This window comes from Musca domestica, unplaced genomic scaffold (genome assembly GCF_030504385.1).
Source record: "Musca domestica strain aabys unplaced genomic scaffold, Musca_domestica.polishedcontigs.V.1.1 16, whole genome shotgun sequence".
NCBI lineage: Eukaryota > Metazoa > Arthropoda > Insecta > Diptera > Muscidae > Musca > Musca domestica.
In genome coordinates, this window is record NW_026712219.1 from 15988233 (window position 1) to 16005886 (window position 17654).

Consider the following 17654-nt stretch of genomic DNA (forward strand, 5'->3'; position numbering starts at 1 on the left):
TTTTAAAATTTGATGCTATTTCCGAAATTTTTCGGTTTCATTCAATAAAATTAAAAAAATAAAGACTATGACGTTTGAATTTGTTGTAGTTTTTTATCTCACCCTGTATACATGTGGTACCTCACGCACATTTTAAAATTTACTAAAAATCCGATGCGAAATGGACAATATTGGCCCATTCCTTCGGAACCTACTCCATAAAGGGTCAACAATTAGAATAATTATAACAGAAGTCAAAATATATTTAAATAATCGAACATTGGCAGAGGGTGTACGTATGTCGGCTAATACTTTTTAACATGTTTTTAATAATAAATGAAATTTTTTCTTTTATCCTAAATTTTTAAAAGTTCCATATTGACGGAATAATTTTTTGATTGTTGGTGATTTTTAAAAATTTAAAAAAAAATAAGTAACATTAATTTTTTTATTAACAACTTTTTGAATAAGCTATATAGTCGCTGCCTAATTACATAACGTTTAGAATTAACCTATTTTTATAATGTGATTTAATTTTTTGCCGTATTTATTCTCGCTGCTGTAAACGAGTGTGATAGATACGTATGTATGTGTGTATGCGATGCAAGAGAGTAGGTAGCAGCTGGCCTGCATCCCCTGCCGACAGCCGACAATACACGTTTGGTTATCAACGGCCAATTGTAAATGTTTGCCAATTGACGCATCTAGTATTCGGATGACGTTTATTTGTTATACCAAATTGATGTAAACACCACAAAAACGTTTTAATGCACTTTTATTGTTGTTGCTTTTTTCATTCTACTTTTTTTTTGGTTATTGGCTTAATCAGCAAATATATAATGTAATCAAGTGAAATATTTACATTTACATATGATTATATACAAATCAAATGAATTTATTAACCCATATAATAGCCATGTTATAGGAAGATTAATTTATATGGATTTATTTTTTGGAAATATCCAAACATTGTTTGTTTATAGGCGATTAGATAAACAAATCTCTTTGAAAGGAAGTTGATTAATGAGCATAAATGTTTACATGAACTCAAAATTTCGAGAAAAATATATTTTGCGAGTATATGAGCAGTGATTCAGTTTAAAAATCAAGTTGATTTTATTCTATCTTAAATCAAAAATGAAAACAAATGAATAATATAGCTACAGCTGATATCCCGAAAATTATAATTAAAAAGGTATTTTTACATTTTTTGTTGGGAAAAATCTCAAAAAGACTATCCAAAATCATCAGCAGACTCCATAACACATTCTTATGGTGAGAATATAAAGCTTGAGCTTGATGCCTTCGCATGGCATATCATAAAGGGATGCCAGAGCCGCACTCAAATTCTGCCGTCGTTTCCCTTCATAATTTGACATTTGCATTGATGCAAAGCTGCTTATGTAAACTCACCTTTAGTGCTCCTCAAAATCAGAATCTCTTCTCTTTGTGCATTTATTACAAACAAAAAAGCAAAAAAGAGTCGATTTACGCATGTCGGTCCATTCGTATGTCCATGTATTTCTGTGAACAAAATGCAGGTCGCATTTTTTGTTTGGCCCAAGGACGAACCCTATCGAAATTGGTGAGAATCGGTTCAAATTTAGGTATAGCTCCCATATAGATTTTCAACCGATTTCAGGTTTATTGATCACCAAATGGCCAATATCAGTCCAAATCACTTGAATTTTGGTACACCCGACCAAAGTAGATCTAGAATCAAGTACATAAAATTTGGTGGAAATCGGTTTAGATATAGCTATATCCGATTTGGTGTTCAAGTCCACAACAAAAATCTTTGGTATTAGATATCGGTTGTAGCTCAGAAATAAGTGTCTAAAATTTTGTCAGACCGGTTCAGATTTGGGTGTAGCTCCCATATATATATATATCTTCATCCGATTTCAGATTTTTCGTGCACCAAATGGCTAATATCAGCCAAAATGGAGTGAATTGTGGCATATCCGACCGAATTCAGACTAGAAGTAAGTACATCAAATTTGGAGAAAATCGGTTCAGATATAGCTATAGCTTCCATATATATATATATATATATTTCATCCGATGGATTGCGTAATATGCACTGCATAAAATTCATATTTGGTGCCAGACATCAGATACAGCTTGAAGATAACTCTGCCAAATTTTATTGAGATCTGTACAGATTTTTATGTAGCTTTGATATAATTCTTCATCCGATTTTACGGTTATTGTTCACCATATATGTAATATCAGATAAAAATTGAATAGATTTTTTCATATTCAACCGAATTTTACTATTTGATGAAACTCGCTCCGGAATATATAGTTCTCCATTAAATATATTTTTATACCCTACAACACTATGTGTTGGGGGTATTATAAGTTTGATTGGGCCAGAATTTATGTAACACCTCGAAATATTGGTTTCCCACATAGGAAAGTATATATGGATCTTCCTATCTCGCCGAGTTGAGTCGATCTAGCTATGTATGTCCGTCCGTCCGTCTGTTCATGTTCATGCCTATTTCTTTTGGAGATGATCGCCAAATGTTTAGGGGTTAAAATGGACCAAATACTGAAAAAATGTCGGATTTTGCAGTAGCTATACAGGTCTCAATTATAGACCAATCGACGCGGAATTTCGCATGTAGCTAGAGTTTAGGTCGGGGAAGAAGCCTACCATCATCGGATAATATTTAGCGGGTAAAATAGACCATATCTTTTTTGTTGAAAAAATTCAAAATTTTTCATTAAACCGCGAATATTTTAAATCCCGGCGAAATCACAAAGCCATGACAAGGTTACTTCTGATCTTTACATTGATGTTAAAATCCAACAATTCGGATATATAGCAAAATATGTGCGATATGTATGTTTATCAAAGAAGATATGCTTGAAAAATATCTTATATGTCGAGAACGGCTGAACTGATTTCGGCAGTTCTCATCAATTCAGAATGGCCTCTTGGCAGGAAATAAAAAACGTCTAAAAAATCGCATAAAAATTTTTCTCTAAAGATAAAAATATTGATTTTGTAAAATTTTCTCATATTTTTTCAATTTTGTCATATTTTTGGCATATTTTCATTTTGAATTAAACATTTGGTAATACTACTACAGCTAACAAAACTAAGTAGTTGGGATATCAGGATATCATATACAGATCGCATTTATGGCCCGATCCTTACGAAATTTTGCATGGGGATAAGATGAGGGTCAGAATAGAAGCCTACTCTTTTTGGAGATGATCGCCACATATTTAGGGGTTGAAATGGACCAAAAAACTGCAAAATTGTCTGCAGGTCGTAATTATCGCCCGATCCTCACGCACATTTGAATGGGGGTTACCGGACATTGCAAAAGCCAAGCAGTTTTGGATGGCCATCCAAAAATATTCAATGTGTGTAATAGTTTGCCAACTTTTGTAGACAAAATACGAAAATGTCCATTCAAGTGACTTTTTGGAGAATTCACAAATAGAGGAAAGACGCACTTCTGACTATTTCGTTAACGCTGATTTCGTTGAAAAATATAGTCAAATGTCTGTATCTCATATAGATGCGTTTCAGTCAAAAACCAATAATAAATGTTAATCTTTTGCCACTTCTGAGAGATTATAGGTCTTTGGGAAATATTGGTTCCAGATCTAGGAAGACTATTTAAGTGTAACATCTACCAATAAATTGGAAATGAGCAAATTAGCTTTAGTTGCTATTATTCGAAAATTAGAGAACGGAACCTGATGGTTTTCTTTTATTATTTGTTACAATATTTTGTGGAATTCTTTCGAGTATCTCGCCTATATAAACTGTATCGTTTATTATAGTGTTGTAGGGTATTCAACGGTCGACCCCGCTCGACTGTAGCCTTTGCTTACTTGTTATAATGTATAATTGATTATTGAATTCATTTGTCACAAAACATTTTTCACGGCCTCCTAAATTATATGATTCACAACTATTGACTAAATCAAGAAAAAGAAGAAGCAGATTCTATGGCTATCATTGCAAATGCTTCTTCTTATTGGGGGAAAAATAAGGCTTGTAGCCAAAGTGCTAACAATGTCTTATAAATAGTAGTGGCATGGCGAAACACATGCAAACCCATCTTTCCTACAGGGAAGTTCTAAGATCCGTTGAAAAGATCAACGTTTATAAATTGCTCTTTGTAAGACCACATGAACTTTGTTTTGTAAAGAGCACTCTGGAATATATATTTGAATATTTCACACACACTTCATTACATACAATAATTAATCTTTTAATTATTACATTTTTAATTCCAAAGTTTTAATATCCACCACTTCTAAGTCAAGTCTAAGTCTAAAATAATGCCAGGCATTTTAATGATTTTGTAAAACAGTTGTTATAGGCTTTTGTACCTGTTCTCCTTGCCATTCATGTGCGTCCTCACTGTGGGGGTCATATCTCCCTCTCTCTCTTTCTCCCCCGCTCCTTCTCTGTTATGAACAACACATTGATGTGATGCACCAAAAAGAATGAATGAACGCAAATACTTAACTCAATTGTGGATTTATTTGATTAAAATCTCATGATTTCATTATGTATGATGATTGTTTATAAGAAAGAAAAAAAGCTTCGCTTATTATCAGTCATTTAGTCAGTCGGTCACATAAATAATCAGCCAGTCACATACATAAATAATTGTGTGGTGGAGATGGCTTTAAAAGAGTAATAAACATGACCTCCCTCTATGGCATTATAAATTGTTAAATTGTATGGCGTTTTTTCTGTCATGACCTCTCATTGTTAGATGGGTTATATGGTAGGGTTGCCATTAGAAATTATTTTGTGTCTAAACATATTTTTAAGCAAATTGGACAAAATAAAAATTCAATAGGTAGAATGCATAGAAAAATGCATGAATAAATGGATCGCAATTTTGTGCGAATAATTGTTAATCAAAATGTTAACCTTTTGTGAGGGAGTTGCGAGAAGGAGTGGGTTGGTGTATAACATTTTCACAACAGATATTGTGTTAGTGAAAATTTTGGAATGTGTGAAGTTTAGAATGAATCGGATGCTTTTTTCACATTGTATGAATAATTATATTCTTAATGTTAACCTCTTTGTGGAGTAGGCCGATATAACCCATTTTCACCCCAGATCTAGTGTTGATAGAAATATTGGGATGTGTAGAGCTTGAAACGAAACAGATCCTTACTTCGTGTTTCATGATCTTCATGTTTTTGTTTTTCTTCAACTTATTGACCTTTTGCGAGGGAGGTACCAGAAAGACTGGTTCATTCTATCCGTCCTTTATCATAGATCTTTTGTTAGTAGGCCGGGTCGAACTTTGAATACCCTCCAACATTTCGAAAGAATTTAGAAATTTTCAAAAAAAAAAAAAATAATAATAAATAAATAAATAAAATCTGTTAAAAATTCTGTTAAAATCTTAAAAATACCAAATATAGCCGTTATACGAAGAGGTGGACCTGCATAGGCAATATTTGTCATAAACCGTTTCAATATTCAAATGTTAAACTTGAAAAAAAAATCGGGTGCATAATGACAAAATACTGAATGTAGGGAGGTACCGTTATATCGGGGCCATACGAACAGGCTGCAGTACCTATTAGTAACTTCAAATACGACATTTCAAACAATTTCAGTGAATATTGTACCTAAAATCATCAAATTACCAAATATGAGGAGGTACTGATATATGGGGGCCTATACGAAGACCTGGACCTGCATAGACAATTTTCTGGCATAGACTGTAGTTCCCTTTACGAACTCTGAATACGAAATTTAAAACAAGCCCGTTAATAATGTCGCTAAAATCATCAAAATACCGAATAAAGGAAGGTACTGATATACCTCCTCCTGGACCTGCATAGACAATTTTCTGTCACAGGCTGTAGTACGGATTAGGAACTTCAAATACGAACTTTCAAACAATTTCAGTGAATATTGTACCTAAAATCATTAGAATACCGAATATAGTGAGGTACTGATATATGGGGGCCTATACGAAGACCTGGACCTGCATAGCCAATTTTCTAGCATATACTAAAGTTCCCATTACGAAATCTAAATACGAACTTTGAAACAACTCCGTTGAATAATGTCGCTTAAATCATCAAAAAAATATTGGGAGGTACCGTTAAATGGAGGCTATACGAAGATGTTGGTCTGCAGACGCAATATATTGCCATAGGCTGTAGTACCCACTTCGGTGAATAATGCCCCTAAATTCGTAAAAATGTCTAATATTGAGGGTTACCGTTGTATGTATGGACCTACATGTATACACATTTCTCTCCCAGGGGGTGAAGTGCTTAGAAAGACTTCTGGTATGGATTGTTAGACAATTCAATGGAAAAATGTAGCTAAAATCATCCAAATACCGAACATAGGGAGGTGCCGTTGTATGGGTGATATACGATATCGTGGACTTATATAGGCAATCATCAAAATACCGAATATCGGGGGGTATCGTTATATGGGGGCTATACGATATCATGGACAGATATAGCCCATCTTCGAACTTGACCAGCCAGCAGACAAAAGACTGATGTGTGCCAAATTTTAGCTTCATATATTTATTCTTTTTGACACTAGAGTGATTACAACTGACGGATAGGGCTAAATCGTGTGATAACCCTCCATATGTATGTATGGAGGAGGGTATAAAAAGGAAAGTTAAACTAATTCTGCGGACCTTTTTCTTGAAAAAAATCACCCTACTTTCCCCAGAAACTTTACACATTTTAATTGAGATCTAGTTCTTAAAATAAATATTTCCAAAAATCCAATATCTATTTCCTTGGGAGTTCTTGGCAGACTATTTTAACAAAAATCCGTGTTTAGGAAGAAATATATGTGATAAGTCCAATTTTTCTACTCTAACAATCCGTTAACTTCAATAGTTCTTGAAATCTATATTTTCCAGCTTTTATAGTCCTTCCACAAATATTTGTAAAAAATGACTCGAATAGTTGGTTTTTCAGTTATACCTACCACATTTCAGTTTCCCGGTCTAATATTTAACTTTAAGTTCAATGTACACCAAGAAATGTATGGTTGCTTTGAAATGTGAATGCGTGCGTGAAAAACAAAACGAAATACATACATACATACATACATACGATGCACATGTGTGTATGTATTTGCATTGTATAAATATTTCTATACAATAGCCTAATTATTAACAATTTATTGCAATAATAAACAATTATAGAGTTGTTAAGTTCACCTCGTCAATTTTTTGTTGTATTGCAGTCATGACTAACATATATACCCTGATATGAGAAGTACACATTGAGACTTTGATCTCCAAAACTATGTGGCAAATACATTGCAAAATGTTACTTGCTAGAAAGGAAAAAAAAACTACAGGTAAGAATTCATTCATTATACATTAAGTGCATATAGTCCATGACACAGTGATGTATGTATGTATATACAAATATATATTGTAGATCTCTCATACATATCATTCAAACTTATATAAGACCCAGCCGAATTCAATTTTCATACGAATGCATTTGATTGAAATTTTTTTTGTTGCCATGCATTTGCCTGCCTGTCTGTCTGTCTGCCACCATTCACCAACTGATACGACGGTATGGTGGACGACACTCTCGACACTTTAAAATTGTTGAGATTTACCTTAAATTCAAACAAAGAACTGAACGTCCAATATAGAATACTTTTATTTTGTTTTTTTTTTTTTTTTTGCACAATCATTTAAATTTCAAAGATACAAAAACCCTCGAGAGGAATGAGCAACAAAGACGGCGAGCCACAATGACAAGAACGGAATATGAAAAACATGCAAATAAATATTATTTTGTAGGTATGTCACAAAAAAAAGGTGTCTTGTTATTGTTGTATAACTAAGAACCCAGAATGACCCATTCCGATTTCCAACAAAAAAACTACAATTCATATGTAAATGAATTAGTCTAAGCTATGCAGCTATTTTGTTAGGCAATTTTGAATACAAGGAGAGAGAAAATTGTGGGATTATAAGGGAGGACTAACGGAGCAATAAACGTTTTTTGAGATTGGTATAAAAGAGAATTTTTTAAAAAAATATTCTTTTTTGAACAAATACTACATATTTTTAAAGGGTATTTTAGGGTTGCCATAATTACCAAACTTTTTAATTTGCCATAAAAATGACACATAAAATCATAATATTGATTAATAATTCAATAAATTCATAGTTCTTTGGTGATGACTAAGACCACACATTTAATTATTGCAAAAAGCTCAAAAAAAGTCGTAAGCAATTACAAAATATTCTTACTTCATCCGTCAGTCATTGGGAAACCCCCTTAATGTCGTGTAAACACGCCCTCTCTCACCGTTAAACGTTATAACACTGTTATACGTTGAATAACAGTCATACCCCTACTTACACACGTTTCCCATAACAGCACAGTAATTGGCAATGTTAACTTTTTTCTCTCTCTCTCTCATCAATTACATTTTTATACCCTACACCACAAGGTGGTCAGGGTATTATGTCTTTGTGCATTTGTTTGTAACAGGCAGAAGGAAACGAGATAGATCCATAGTTCCTTTTGATGATCTGCATAGAATCATATTCTGAGTCGATTTATGCATGTCCGTCCGTCCGTCCGTCTGTCCGTCCGTCCGTCCGTCTGTCCATGTATTTTTGTAAACAAAGTACAGGTCGCATTTATTGCCCGATCCAGATGAAATTTTGCAAAGATCTTTTGTTTGGCCCAAGGACGAACCCTATTGAAATTGGAGATAATCGGTCAAAATTTAGATATAGCTCCCATATATATCTTCGTCCGATTTGCCTTTTATTGTGCACCAAACGTGTAATATTAGCCCGAATTGTATGGAATTTTGCATATACACCCAAATTAGTCCTGAAAATATGTGTGCCAAATTTGATCGAAATCGGTTCAGATATAGCTATAGCTCCCATATATATTTTTCATCCGATTTGTTATTTTTGTCCACCGCCGCCGTAATATGCACTCTGTAACAACAAAATTTGGGGAAATATATCAAATGCAGCTCAGAAATATCTTTGACAAATTTTATCGAGATCGGTTCAGATTTGGATATAGTTCCCATATATAACTTCGTCCGATTTACCTTTTATTGTGCACCAAACGTCTAATATTTGTCCAAATGGGATGGAATTTGGCACTTACGACCGAATTGAGTCTAGAAGCTAGTGTGTCAAATTTGGTGAAGATCGGTTCAGATATAGCTATAGCTTTCATATATATTGTTCATCCGATTTGTTATATTTGTTACCCACAACCGTAATATGCACTCCGTAACAACGATATTCAAGGAAATATATCAAATAGAGCTCAGAAATATCTTTGCTAAATTTTATCGAGATCGGTTCAGATTTGGATATAGCTCCTATATATATCTTTTTCCGATTTCAAATTAATTGTGCACCAAATGGGCAATACAATTCCGAATAGAAAAGATACAAATGCTTCGGCATATTTAGTCCTTTGAACTTTAAATTATAATTATAATCATAGCGTGTATGATTGAATTCTCCCATAAAAACTTTTAATTGTTATGTGGAGCTCTACTTAATTAGCAAAGTGGTGTAGGGTATCATAAAGTCGGCCTCGCCCGACTTGAAGACTTTCTTTACTGGTTGTGATTATTCTCAGAGAGAGAGAGAGGGAGAGGAAGAAATAGTGCAAACATGTGCATTTTTATCATAAGAATAAAAGATTTTCGATTTATAAAATTTATCAAATTGAAATAAAAACATATGCTAGCAATTTGTTTGCTGCAAAATAATTGCCATATCAACTTTGCCTCTCTCTCTCTCACTCCCCAATTAAAGAAATACCAGCTGGGCAAGTGAGGCGGCGACCATATGATGGGTACTAAATTTAAAGACAATTCAAAATAAGCAACAGATGTTGTTGCTGTTGCTGGGGCAACCACACTCGCAAATGTAAAGGAGAACAGCCATAATGACCACAAAGACCAGTGTGAAAGGGGGAGGTGGAGAAAAAGAAGAATTATGAACGAAGAAGGGAAATGAAAAAGGAACAGGAAAATACATGCAACTAAACGAATGCCCCCCAAATAGACGGGGCTTTAGTGTAAACAAACAAATGCAAATGAGTTGCATTTTGTTATCGCTTTCTTAGAAATACACATACATATCTACAAGCAAACAAACATACATACAAATGAATAAATGCATAAATTAACAGAAAAAGAACTTAGAATCGAAACAACTACGGCAATTAATAGCATTACAATGAAACATAAATACAAACATACATATGTACGGGCCATGTTTTAGGTATGTAAGTTCCTATGTACCTAAACATACATTTCAGCCAAGACTTGCTAAGATATTAAGGTATTAGAACTGGGTAATACCCCATCGATTTGATAAACAAACGAAAAAGTAACAGAAATACACGGAACCCAATGTATAGCTTATTTACATACCTACAGACAAACACTTGGAATGAACAAATGTTTTTTTTTTTAATCAAATGTGTGTATGGTGGTGGAGAGATAGATATCAAAGTCCAATTCATTTGTTTTGCCGCAATGAGTTGGCAAAAAAACATTCAGTGACAACAACTAATAAAAACTAAGGTTTTTTTGCAAGTGAGAGAGAGAGAGAGAATGACCGATGGAGAAATTCAAACAGAAAACAAGAGCCGTATTTCAAACAATTAATAAGGGATAATTTACACTGGCTCCAAAAAGTTTGGGTACAAGAGGAGTTAATTGAAAGACGAAATTATAGATGTGCTGTCATCTGTTCAAAATCAGACTAAATGCCATATTGTTTACCCGTTTAAAGTCTCCATCATCGTATAATTAAGAAGGTAATTTTTCTAAATTATACACTTGACAAAATGTACATACAGGGTGAGATGAAAAAAAACTGCAACCAACTTCAGACTGCTGTCTTTTCTAAGCCACTCGACCGACAGCTGTTAACAGCTCATTTTATTGTTTACAAGCGTACAAAAGCATTTTGGTGAGAATTTTCCAGAAAAAAAAAGTTATTCGTGATGGAATTCAAGCGTGATAGTGTGATTTCTTTATATTTGGCAGGAAATCCACAAGTGGCTTTCGTTAGAGAGCACTCCAGCATTTAAATGTGAATAAATCTTTTGTGTCTCGTACCATCGATCGCTACCGTGATATTGGTAGATTAGCCCGACGTCAAGGAAGTGGACGAAAGAAAAAAGCAACATCAGCAGAAATGGTTAGAAAAGTAAAGAAGCGGTTTGATCAAAACCCGCGTCACAGTGGCCAAAAATTGCTCGTGAGCTGAACATATCGCAACATTCAATTCGTCAAATATTGAAAAATGAGCTCGGGGTAAAGCCATTGAAATTCCAAAAAGTGTAAGAACTTCCACCGCAACTGAAAGAAAATAGACTCAAAAGAGCTAAGGAGTTGCTTCGCTTGGCCGAAAGTGGTGAACTGCCGAATTTGGTTTTATCCGCTCCAATGAGAAAACATTCGTTGGCCAGCAGTTTGTAAACAAACGAAATGATCGTGCCAAAGAAGTCAGCTGAAAATGTGCACCTTCGGTTGGACACCAGAACTCAGGCGTCGGTCATGGTGATGGTGTGGGCCATCATAACAGACGATGGTCGCTCTCCGCTCGTATTAATCGACCGCTCGTATTAATCAGAAAAAATGCCGAATATTATAGCGAAAATATTCGGGAAATTGTATTAAAGCCTTGGGTACGCACACATTTTGGCCGCAGACCTTGGACATTCCAACAGGACTCAACAGTATCGCACTCAGCACGCGCCACCCAATAATGGTTACAAAATGAGGATCCTCGCTTCATTTCCAGTGCACAATGGCCACCAAAATCTCCGGATACTAATACTTTGACTATTGTGTCGGGAGTATTCTGGAAAGGAAGGTTGGCACTAAAAAATACCAAAGTGTCGATCACCTCAAGCAAGCGCTTCGCCGGAAATGGGCCAAAATAGCACAGAGCAACATTTGGGCAGCGTGTGGCGGTTTCATTGGCCATTTGAAGGCCATAATTTGTGCCAAAGGTGACCAATTCGAACAAATCTAAAATTTGATGCTATTTCCGACATTTTTTGCTTTCATTCAATAAAATTTAAAAAGAAATCTAAAGATTATGGCGTTTGACTTTTTTTGCAGTTTTTTTTTATCTCATCCTGTACACATATCAGAGATGGGAACCCTGCGTAGAAACGCAGTGGAATTGGGCCAGGTATATTACAGAAAACACAGAGATGTTAATGCTTATTTGAAATGACTTTACCTTCTTAACTTTACCATGGTATGACCACAAATCAGATATAAAATTTGTTTTCAATAAATATAAATTTGATAAGATAAATTATATGAAATGCAGAGCTGGATATTATTATTTTTTGACCTTTGTTACCTTGATTTACTTTTACCATGCTATTTTACTAATTTTACCTCTAAAAGTCTTTAAATGAAAATCGTTAATAGGATTGCCAATTCCATTTATTATACGTCAAATAACGACTGTATGAAGCTCGTAATTGGGGGTGGGGGTGTAACTTAACTGTTATTTTTAATATAACAGCTGTTTGGTATGGTTGCCAGCAAAGAAAAATAAGGAGACAAAAAAAAAATAATCAAATGCGACAGAAATGCAAATAATTTCCGTTTTCGTTAAAAATGACATTTAAATTTCTGATTTTAAATAAAGTTTTATCAAAATCAAACAAAATATAATTTATTGTATTTTGTTTATTATTTTATTATGCATTCAATTTGCATATAAAAAAATTCAAGTTTATTTTAAATGTGAGAAAAAGAAACAAAAAAAAAATTGAATTAATTTATTTCGATGAGAAATGTTAATGATTTGACGGAAGATATAAATGAAAAAAAAAAATCAATTAATTCTTGGAAAAAATCTATATAATTTGTACTTTCACTTGCGCGTAAAAAAACGTAGCAAAAAAATAAAAGAAATAAAGAAATATGAAAAGGATCTTTAGGTTAACATATTTCGATTTTGGCCCAACGCTCCTTTGATCTTTTCCGAAGAAGCCAGCCGATGACTTAAGCCAGTCACAAAAGCGTTTTATGTATTCTCACCTTTCAAAAAATCAAATTAAAATTATTCAAAGTTAAAAAATCGTTTCGTAAATGTTTGAAGTGAATAATATTCATTCGAAGTGAATAATATTATTTATTTTATGCATATATATTTTCTTAAAATATTTAAACATATTTTTTTAGTATTTTTATTTCATTAATTCCCTCATAATTTCTAAATTATTGCATAAATGTTATGCGAATGTTGGTGGGTGGGTGAATGCATTAGTTTAATTTATTTATGCAAAAACACTTGTTCTGAGTAATACATATGCGTAATATGTTCCAAGTTTTTATATATATGGAGGAAAACGTTGCAGGTGACTAATGATCGAAAAGTTCAAAAAATATATAGGTACTTTCGTTTTCAAACTAAAAATAATTATATACATCAAATTATAAGATAATATCGTCCACCCTGCCTTCGTCAGAAGAAGATATTTGGAAGATCTTCTATGAATGCAAAAGAATGACTTCTATGACTATTCTATCTATAGAAGGGTTTAATCATGGTAAAATTAAGATGTTAACATTATTGTCGAATTCTAAATTCATAAATCCCAAGGCCTACATAAAGGGTAGAATACATAAAACGCTTTTTCGACTGGCTTAAGTCATCGACTGAGTTCTTGGTAAATGAACAAAGGAGTTTTAATTTGACTTACTTCGATTTTGATTCTGCGCTACTTTGTTTTTTTTCGAAGAAGTTTGCCGATGACTTAAACCAATCAAAAAAACTTTTTATGTCTTCTCACCTTAAGGTCGGACAAGAAGACGAAGTTTGACAGCAAACTTAGTTGTTTGATGGTATTACAGATCGACCTTACATAGACCTTGAAAAATCCATTGATAAACTGATTTAAACAGCTACCGTGAGATGATATCCAACCGATATTCGGTATTTTGATGAATTCTGCCAACATTTTCAATGGAATTGTCTTAAAATCTACACTAGGGGTTCCCTCTAAGTACTTTACTCCCTAGAAGAGAATTGTCTACACAGATCCACTTTTTAGTATAGCGCCCATATAACGGCTCCCCACATATTCAATATTTTCATGATTTTTGCGACATTATTCAATGGAATTGTTTCAAATTTCTCATTTTAAGTTCGGAACCGTCACTACAGCCTATGACACAATTTACTTATGCAGGACCACGTCTTTTTCGACGGATTTTTTATTGTTTTTTAATATTTACAAGATTCATCCAAATGGTGGAGGGTATAAAAAGTTCGGCCCGGCCGAACTTAGTTGCTTTTTTAATTGTCGGGTAGATAAAATCCTCTCAACAAAATTTCAGTATAGGTCTTAATTTAGGGTGGAAATACATAAAGCGCTTATCTGGCTGGCTTCTTCGGAAATGAACAAAGGAGCCTAGGGCCAAAATCTAAGTCAACCTCCTTTGTTCATCAAGAAGAAGCCAGCCGATGACTTAAGTCGGCCAAATATGCTCTTTATGTATTTCCAGCCTTAAGGTAAATTTCAAATTTGTATGGAATTTTGAGATAACCAATTTGACAATAAGTCAGGTATTTCACATGTTCGAGGGCATAAAAAGCTGCCATATGTTTTTTTTAACATCACCAAGGTCTAATTATAATTGAGTTTTTGCATCGATATTTCCCCATTCAATGAACAGCATTTTCAGGATGATAAAAATCGCAAAAATACGTCTAGAATACACTTAAATATTTACTTGAAAACTAAGTTTGCAAATAATTTAATCTTAGGACCAACTCTAGTTTAGTAAAAACTCTTCGATTTTTTGGAAATTTTTTCCAGAGGTAGTTATTTTTACTCTGATCCCGGGAAACTATTTTTTTCTTGGGGGACGGATCACGCCGATTTTGCTTTAATTTGAATCTTGCACTCAAAAAGGTCGATAAACTGGATTTCACACAGTTGATGGGATTTAAAGGTGTTTTCAAACGTTGTAGAGAGTTTTAAAAGTCCTTGAAAGTTCTTTTTTAGTTTTTAAGATATTTTTTTCCCATATTTTAATATTTTCTTTATAATTTTGCAGTGTGTTATAAACATTTTTCACTATTTAACTAAATTTGTTACACACTTATCACTCCCACTGTGACAATCAGCTGTTTTTGGCACATAACGTAGCACGCCAAGAGAGTGGCACAACACATGACATGAATCAATTATGAGCGAATTTGACAGCACACAAATAGATAAGCAATCAATAATTAAATATTCATTTCTTTAAATAATTAGTAATAATATTTCACATTAATTATCCACTATTTTAAAGAAAATGCTAGGGGCAAATTACACAAAACCCCCTCCCGACGATTTTCTCTCGCACAAACAACACGGCCGAATGTTGGGGCCACAACAAAAATGTTTGTTCCAGAGAGGCAAATACCAATTAGAAAAAAAAAACACATAAAAAACAATCAGGTATTGTCATTTTTCTTTAACAATAAATCACAATTTTTAACCCAAAAAAATTACCTTAAATTCACTTTGAAAGCCACAATAATTTCAAGAATTTTCCAAAATTATAGACACCGAAAAGAGAGATGTTCTTTACAAAGGTTATCTCGGGGCTTGTCTTTGTTTTCGGTTTTTTTTTTCTTTGATGTGGGGATGGCTTGGCTGGCTGATAATTTAATTTGGCGATTTCTCTGCTTCTTTGTTGTCTGAGTTTTTTTTTTGGGTTTATTTTTCTGTCTTATGTTTTTTTTTTTTATTTTTTGAAGCTATTTTGAAAAACTAGTGAGTTGTGTGTGATTTTTGTATTAAATTTCACAGTTTTACTTTCATTTCACATGATGCATACGATCTGCTTCGATTTCGCTTCCAAGACTCACTCTATTTCATCACAAGATTTTGTTTAATTTGTTTCAATTCTCGTTTCAAAATTCGTTTGTTTTTTTTTTTTCAATTAAAAATCTCAAAACTTGATTTCAATTTAATTATTTCTTTTGTTTTAATCTAATATTATTTATTTAAATTGAATTCTATTTGTTTGGTTATCTGTCTGCAAGTTTGCTTGGTGTACAGTTCTATATTAGCTAGCAGCAGATGTTTAGTTCTTTTGTTCCCTCTACTATTTTCTTTCGTTTCTGTTCTGTTGTGTTGCTCCGACAAGTGCGATTTTTAAACTGAAAACTTGCGTTTTGACGACCTCGAATATTATAAGAAATTCGTTGCTTGCTCGCGTTCGTCGTATGCTCACGACTCACAAAACAGAAGCACAAACGCGCACAACGGCCAAGCGTAACCAGTCGCTAGCGACTGCCCCAACAACAATGCTCTCCAATAAAAAAAAGACGTTAAACCGCAACCAATAATAGCAGCAATGGCAGCTACATTGGCGTCGGCAAATTGTTAATCAAATTAAGGCGAAAGAGAGAAGCAAAACCAGTAAAGAGCGGATTTGTGTGTGGGAGTAAAAAAGGGGAGACTTGCATTCTCTGGGATTTTGTCATTGTTAAGGGGGTTCTCTTGACAAAACGAAATACACACAACAATGATGCAAACTTGGTGAAGGATAAAAATCGTCATTTGTATCAAACGAAATAAAGGTTTCTCTATTAAAGGGGTGTTATTTTAGTATTCAGTCGAATAGTTTTTCAGTTAATGGGAATATGGGAGGAATACTCTACCCTGAATAAATTTCCTCTACAATTGAAAGAGGCATTTGTGTCCAAAACGATTTTTGGCAAAATCCATCCTATTTGAAAAAGTACACTTTTCGTGCACAGTAAACGTGAAATTGGATGAAGATATACAGGGTGAGATGAAAAACCTGCAACCAACTTCAGACTGCTGTCTTTTCTAAGCCACTCGTACGAGAGCTGTTAAATTCCAGTGACAGCTCATTATATTATTTTCAAGCGTACAGAAGCATTTTCCATGAGAATTTTCCAGAAAAAAGTTATTCGTGATGGAATTCAAGTGTGATTTCTTTATATTTGGCTGGAAAACCACAAGTGGCTATCGTTAGAGCACTCCAGCATTTAAATGTGAATAAATCTGTTGTGTCTCGTACCATCGCTCATTACCGTGATACTGCTGGTAGCGTAGCCCGACGTCAAGGAAGTTGACGAAAGAAAAAACCAACATCAGCAAAAATGGTTCGAAAAGTAAAGAAGCGACTTCATCGAAATCCGCGTCGCAGTGGCCGAAAAATGGCTCGTTAGCTGAACATATCGCAATATTCCATTTGACAAATATTGAAAAATGAGCTCGGGGTAAAGCCATTGAAATATCAAAAAGTGCAAGAATTTACACCGCAACAGAAAGAAAATAGACTGAAAAGAGCTAAAGAGTTGCTTCGCTTGGCCGAAAGTGGTGAACTGCCGAATATGGTTTTCTTCGAGATGAGAAAATATTCATTGTCCAGCAGTTTGTAAACAAGCAAAATGATCGTGTTTACTTGCCAAAGAGGTCAACTGAAAATGTGCACCTTCGGTTGGCCACCAGAACTCAGGCACCGGCCATGGTGATGGTGTGGGCCGTCATTACAGCCGATGGTCACTCTCCTATTAATCGACCGTGGCATCAGAATAAATGCCAATTATTATAGCGAATATATTCTGAAGGTCGTATTAAAGCCTTGGGCACGCAAACATTTT

General features: G+C 34.1%; 1 protein-coding gene across 4 annotated transcripts in view; it reads right to left on the reverse strand.

The window, feature by feature from the left end:
- LOC101889227 (phosphatidate phosphatase LPIN1) overlaps positions 1 to 16316 on the reverse strand; it is a 51729-nt gene extending 35413 nt beyond the window's left edge. For all 4 annotated transcript variants that reach the window (XM_011292416.3, XM_011292413.3, XM_011292414.3 and 1 more), the window contains exon 1: positions 15526 to 16316. The gene's annotated coding sequence lies outside the window, so the exon portion shown is untranslated. The remainder of the gene's footprint in view (positions 1 to 15525) is intronic.
- Positions 16317 to 17654: the final 1338 nt, after the last annotated feature.